Source organism: Podarcis tiliguerta (assembly GCF_965153285.1).
Source record: "Podarcis tiliguerta genome assembly, chromosome: Z".
NCBI classification, from domain to species: domain Eukaryota; kingdom Metazoa; phylum Chordata; class Lepidosauria; order Squamata; family Lacertidae; genus Podarcis; species Podarcis tiliguerta.
Window position 1 is genome coordinate 46,803,879 of NC_139553.1, and position 7,033 is coordinate 46,810,911.

At 48.3% G+C, this 7,033-nt stretch overlaps 1 protein-coding gene across 1 annotated transcript in view; it reads left to right on the forward strand.

Annotated features, from left to right (window-relative positions):
- Positions 1-6,003, forward strand: part of FOXO4 (forkhead box O4) — a 28,370-nt gene extending 22,367 nt beyond the window's left edge. Inside the window, exon 3 of the mRNA XM_083422631.1 lies at positions 2,630-6,003. The gene's annotated coding sequence lies outside the window, so the exon portion shown is untranslated. The remainder of the gene's footprint in view (positions 1-2,629) is intronic.
- The last annotated feature ends 1,030 nt before the right edge of the window (positions 6,004-7,033 follow it).

Genomic DNA, 7,033 nt, shown 5'->3' on the forward strand with positions numbered 1-7,033 from the left:
TGGGAATAAGGTGGGCCCTAAAATATATATCTTAGGTGTCAAAGGCCAGGGTAGTGGGGTGTGTATTTAGGATCTGGCAAAAAGTACATAATGAATGTTGGGAGCAGGATTTCCTAAAATGCTTATGCCCTCTGTACAGCACAAGAAATCCTGCTTCTTCCTCAAAAGGAGGGCGATATATGGGTATTATGGAGTTCTTCCCTGCTCGCTATTTTCCTTATGCCTTGTAAGTTATTGCTGGCCCCATTCTTCTAGCCAGGCATTTTCGTGTGTGACAGTACTTACCAGTATGGAGTGCTGGCACCTCTTCTTTTGCTGCCCATGGCAGCCACTTTGTGTGGGCACCCACAGCACTTTTTTTGGTGTTTTATTTAGAAAATAGCAAACCAATAAAGTTATCAGTAAAAGCTGTTAGCAACAACTATTTAAAACATTCAAACACCATTGACATAAACAATAAAAAGAAAACAGAATAAAGCATTATGCATGTCTGGATAGGCTTGCATTACCTAACAAAAATGCTTTAAGCAGGTGCTGAAAAAAGCCCCCTGATGTCTGTAGGCAGGGAGTTCCAAGGCCACCCACCTGCCATATGGCATCAGACAATTCATAGTTACAGCCAGTGGAGCAGGCACTGGCTTATTGCCAATCTTAGTACTGTAGTCCCACAGTGCTATGATTGGGAGAAGCGTTTCTGCTAGCTTTTCAATGACAAAAAGCTTATAAGGCTTATATCCAATCTTAGCACCACATCCCTAACACTGGAGATAACCTTATTGGATCACAGCACTGTGATGCTACGCTCTAAGACTCAAGAGCTCCCTTATTTCCAGTCTTGGCACTTAGGATGTAGGTAAAAGGTAAAGGGACCCCTGACCATTAAGTCCAGTCATGGATGACTCTGGGATTGCGGTGCTCATCTCGCTTTATTGGCCGAGGGAGCCGGTGTACAGATTCCAGGTCATGTGGCCAGCATGACTAAGCCGCTTCTGGCAAACCAGAGCAGTGCACGGAAACGCCGTTTACGTTCCCGCCGGAGCGGTACCTGCTTATCTACTTGCACTTTGACGTGCTTTCAAACTACTAGGTTGGCAGGAGCAGGGACCGAGCAACGGGAGCTCACCCCGTCGAGGGTATTCAAACCATCGACCTTCTGATCAGCAAGCCCTAGCCTCAGTGGTTTAACCCACAGCACCACCCGCGTCCCGTATCTCCACTCTTGGCACTTAGGATGTAGATCAGATCAGATAATAAATCTCCACTATGCATGTAAAGTGACTGCCAGCTGGGCATCATTTGACTAAAAGGGCCTTGTGGGCCAAATTCAATGGTCTGGCAGTCCTAATTATTCATGTAGGCTGAACATCGCCAACTGTGGCAAAGATGGAAACTGACCAATTAAGAAATGATTTTATTTAAGGGTCAGCCAATTGTGGACAAGCACATAGAAATTACTTTGCCTTCAAAAGTGTGCCATGTGTGGCCTAAAAGAAAAAAGAAGTCAACCTTTGTAAAGAACTTGTGAAGCTGTCTTTTCAGATTCATTGGAGAAAATCCACTATTGTCTACTCAGAATGGCTGCAGTTTTCCAGGATCAGACAGAACTCTTTCCCAGCTGTGCTGCCTGAGAATTCTTTACCTGGAGGTGCTGGGGAATGAGCCAGGGCCTAATGCATTCCATGTATTCAGTGCGCTATCATTTCGCAAGGGCCCCTTTCCATACTTCTCTGCCTGATCACCTGGATGCAGTTACTACCACAGGCAGTAAGGTGACTGACAGGCTGTTTGTAGATTCAGAACAGTAACTTCTCTGTAGCATTGCTTTCATAGATTTAGTGCCTGCTTCGGTCTTCAAGACAGTATTGCTAGCAAACCATTTCACATGTTTGATTCTGTTTCATACTTATTTTTGAGGATGACCAGGACATGGCAGAGAAGATGAGTTAATCCTCTCCCCCTCCCTCCTGGCCCAAAACTAGGGTAACCAGAAGTGTACGATACTTGTGGCCATATGACAGATGTGATGGGCAGCTGTGAGCTGTCGCTCTGTCTCACACCATCCCTCATCCCTTCCTTGAGTTCTGCTGAACTCTGATTTCTATTGCCATGTGCAGATAAAAGGGTTGCTTTGGATGGAAGGTGCTGATGGGCAGGAGGGTGCATATATGGAAGAAGGAGACTTCAAGGAAGTTGGAGCAGAAATGATACTGATGGCAGAATGAGCCTACGTAACAGGATGCATTTGAGGCCTTGAACCAAGAGGTGAAAAGTGTCTGGGCGTCCAAGAGGTTGTAGTAATTACACAATGCACAATCCCTGGGGCTTTGGGGCTAGAAGCAATCTGACAGTTGTGGATTAATATGGAGCCTCTGTTGGGGGCAGATTAACCTACATTTGCCTGGTGTGGGAGTCTTGAAGCTTGCAAACCTCTGTGGATTCAGGCTTTGGCTCTAAACTGGGAATCAGACCTTCAGAAATGGAGGTGCTCAAGGAACAGTGATACTAAATATCTGGAAACCGGAGTTCCCTCAAGGCTGGATGTTTCTTACTCTGTTGTGTGTATTTTCTGTTGTACATCCATGCGCAGTAGTGCACTAAGCATCTTCTCTCTCCCCCCCTCCCTCCACAGTGCCCTTCTGGTCCTGAAGTTATTGCACTCCCAGAGGAGTCTGGAATGCAAGGAGCACCTGGTGTCCGTCTTACTGTTCTGCAAACCAGCTGGAAGCAAGGGCGAAGCAAACGGCAACTGGAAGAGAGAGAGATCCTGTTAAGTGCCACATCTTTTCCTGAGCCTACTGTTAAGCCCTGCAAGCCCCATCCAGGAGCCTGAGAAGAGGCCCAGGAAGTGCTCCACCCATGGCCAAAGACACTTCCTGCCCTTCATAAGCATTCTCCGGATTGATGGGGTTTTGGCCTGGCCGCGATAGGTCAGAGAGCTGTCTGAAGGGGGAGGGCTTTGAGCTGGCATCACCCCTCCAGCTGATCTCAGCCTCAGCTCCCCTTTGACTTGACACCCTGTGGATGGGGTGAGAAGATGGTCTGTGAATCATGTGGCTGTCTGAGTTGAGAAGTCCCTCCCCTCTTGAGCACTTCCCTTGTTCCTTTTCTGATGGGAGCAGGTGGTGGTGAGGAGGAAGAGGAGGAGGCTGAGGGAAGTAAAGTTGCCCTGTTTGGGTGGTGGTGGTGGGAAGCTGTAGAACTCATTATTGACTGTGCACCTGGCCTACAGGTGCCTTCTGGAAGTTAAGGCCCGGTCTGACCTTGTGAAGCCCTCACCATTGTGTTCTTGGGCAGCTCTTCCCTGAAACAATGGCTCCCCCAAAGCAGGCAAGCAGGTGCTAAAAGCTGTTGCTAAGAAACCAAAATGACTTCTCTTTGGGTCCGTTTCTGGGCTGTTTTGTGTTGCAGCTGAGAAATGGAAAACCCATATCTGGCCTTAACCAGAGCCCTGATCTGCATTTCCCTTTTTCTAGTCCAGAAGGGCATTTTTCTACAGATGAACTATTTTGGAGGTTGCTTTTTCTTCTCCTCCCCCTGACATGGGCAGAAGGCAGGGCTTTCTGTGGCAGCCTTCAAACTGTTTTATTTGTGTGTCTGTATTATGAGTGCCTTTCCTTCCCTCAGAGATGGCGCTACTGGCAGTAGCTGTTGCTTTTCAAAACTGCATCAAGAACAATGTGGCAACTCCTTGGGTGCATTTGCTGGGGGGTGGGAGTGGGAATGGGGAGAGAAGGGCACGGAAGCAGTTTTGTTCTTTGGAATTGGGGCAGGTGGTGGAGTTGCACGTTATAGATAATTACCTGCAAAGCTAGCAGCAGATTAAATAGAAGCTTTTGTAAACCTTGGCGCGGGGTTGGGAAGAACTGTCTATATTTTAATGCAGAATCCTATGACGTTATTGGCTAAAAGTGCAGCCTGTTTTCTTGCAGCTTTACACCTTTTGATACCAGACGAAACACTAAAGCACACAAGGCCCAGGGATGGGTCTGAAGATGGGATTATGGGACAGCTACCCTGCTGGGGGGAGGATGGGGAGGGGTCCTCCTTTCAACCTTGTGCTTTTCAGTAGCTAATTATGAATTGCCAGCAGGACATGTTGGGGTCCTCTAAGCCTTAGAATAGCTGGGTCACAGCTGCCACTGCGGATGCCTTTTGAGCCCTTGCCCACTTTGTGCAGAGCCCTGGCAGAGCGGTGGCTGGCTCAGGCCCACCTCTGCTGAGTAACTGTGACGGCCTTGGGTGAGTTGCCTGCTGTGAGCTTTCGCTGTTAAGCTTGGGAGGCAGAACTAATAAAATAACATCTAGGATTCTGAGGGTTGGGGGACCACTTTATTGCCATGAGAAAAGTACCTTGAGGAACCAGGGAAACTCTAGAGGAAATCTGGTAGCTCCTTGGATAGATGGGAGAATTAAGGGTGTCAGAAATGGGGACTGTGGGTGGATTCCTGTCTGGTATGGGCCCGCTCAGGAAAGGGGTGATATTTGCAGGCTATTCTTTCTGCCCTGGGCATGTTATGTTTGGAGTCTCACTTGAGCTACTGTAGGCGGGTGGGAGCAGGTGAGGCTTCAGCCCCCTGAAGCACTCTCAGGAAGGGCAAACAGCATAAGCCTTCTCTTCAGCCACTTACTTTCTAAAAAAACTTTCCTCAGAGCCTTCCTTATGTTAACAAAGGTCCTTTGTGGTTAGCACAGGGCAAAGGGTGTGTTCTGAAGCACATGTGCAGAATATGTCAGCTAGGGAGGCATGACTTGAGGAAGCACCCAGGCTCCCCCTGCTTGCAGCAGCAGCCCTGGTCCTTGGTAGCACGCTCTTGCCGTTTCCTGCTGTGACCTCCAAGCGAGTCACACTAGGTGTTTGCAGGTTCAGCCCAGGCCCTGTCACCTCCCCTAGCTTAGAATGGCACTACTGTCCTCTCCCAGCACACATGTAGAGCAGTTCCCTGACAGCCATTGCAGTAGTAGTAAGCCTACCTTTAAAAATGAGGGAAGCCAGCAGAGTTGAGCAGCAAGTGCTACGCAGTGGCAGGAACTAACCTGCTTCTGAGCCAGGGTTGCTCAGGGAAGTCCCCTGCCTCACTTTGCATGGCAGGCCTCAGCCAGGTTGGGCTCGGGGAAGAAGCATAAGTAACATGAAGGACTACATCCTCTAACTTAGAGTTGGTTAATTGTGTAAGAACTGCCACTGCTCTGCTTCACTTCTATGCCTAAGGTGGGCTACATCAAAGCCTTAGGGCCGTTCACACTAAAAAAGGGGTCAGTTGGTGATCTAAAGTACACAAAGGATGAACTGATCTGCATTAAGCAGATCAGCCTCCCAGAACCCTTTGCTTCTTGTTGCCTTTTCCTCCCCAGCTGCTTCAGAGGACTCTGAGTAGGAAGGTGGGGCTGGCTTTGGTGCCTCAGAATAATTAAAAATGAAGGCAACAGAGTTGTGGTGCAGTGGTAGAATGCACTCCTCTTTGATGATCTTGGGCTCCTGCTAAGTTAGCTTGTCAAACAGTCGGCGGGGAAAGCTTTGGCGATTTGGGAGCAGCAGGGTGGAAGCTACGTGTTGGATATTTGTGCGTCTCTCAGGGTGGGCTGCTGAGGCCTCTTCTCCCCAGAAGTAATATCTAGACACAGCAGGTGACCTTCGGCTGGCCTCTTTCCAGGACAGACCTGTGGACTCCATGGGCAAAGAGAGAGGTCCATGCTATGTGCCTGTTCTCCTTGGACTGCTCTGGTACAGTTGATGGCTTGGGGAGAAGCTGGTTCAAAACAGGCTTATCCCTGTTTCTCCTGAGGAAGTGATCCCTCATGCTAATGCTCTATTTTGCTTTTGTCCCTTTTGTAACCCGCTTTGAGGTTTTTTCTACAATCAAGCGGTATATAAATTTTATGAAATAAATAATAAATAAATTGTAGCAATACAGTCTCTACCAGCGATTCCCCCCCCCCAAAAAAAACTGTGTGGAATGTGCTGGAGGTCAAAACGTGACAAATAAATATCTATAATCTCTATTATCTGCCAGTGTCGTAGCATTTCTTGCTTCCTATCCCTGTAACTAGTCAGGAAACGGGGATTCTGGTGAATGTGTCTGCCAATTGAGTATGGGAGAAGCTTTGACCCCGTGGCAAAGGTTGCTGTGCTGGGTGCGATCATCTTGCCTGCTGGTCTGGGCCTAGTATTGGAGATAAAAGTCCACGATTCAACACATGCTGGTTGCAAAGCTTTAGCCTGGGGCAAGTTATGGCACAGCGACTGTGTCTGAGCACAGTGTGGACTGCATTTGCCACACCAGTCAGTCCATGCAGTGAGTCTTCCCCTCACCACAGGTGTTAAGTTGGAGGTGGGAGCTGCCAAAAAACAAAAACAAAAAATAGTTATGCCATGTGAGTAAGGATCATAAGTTGGCCTGCAGAAGGACACATCTATTTAGTTCAGGACTTGCCTCCCAAAAGGAGCCACCACCCAAGTGCTCTGATTGTACAGGGAGAACCAGCTCTGTCTGTTCTGATGGTGGAAGTTCTGTTCTTTGCTAGCCTGCCTAACAGCTGTTACTAAACCTATTCCTCAAGGGAATAGTTTGTGCGTGTTGCATCTGGCACTCTCCACTTCCACCTAGGAAAGGAGGTGGGACCTGCTCCAGCTTCACCCAGGAGCAGCTGAGAGAGAGCTGCTTCTGAGATGGAAGGAGCCGAAAGCCAAGTGCAGCAAGGAAATCCAACAGATTAGCCACTTCTAGGGGCAGTGAAGTGTACAGTTGATGTGTTTTTGGAAGAGAGAAAACCCCACTTACTAAAGGTGGAGAGCAGAATTATCAACATATTGAGTGACTTTGCCAGTGGCCAAGCTCCCAAAAGTGTTGGCAGCAGTGATTCCATTCCTTGGATATACAGTGGTACCTCGGGTTAAGTACTTAATTCATTCCGGAGGTGCGTACTTAACCTGAAACTGTTCTTAACCTGAAGCACCACTTTAGCTAATGGGGCCTCCTCCTGCTGCTGCTGTGCTGCTGCTGCATGATTTCTGTTCTCATCCTGAAGCAGTTCT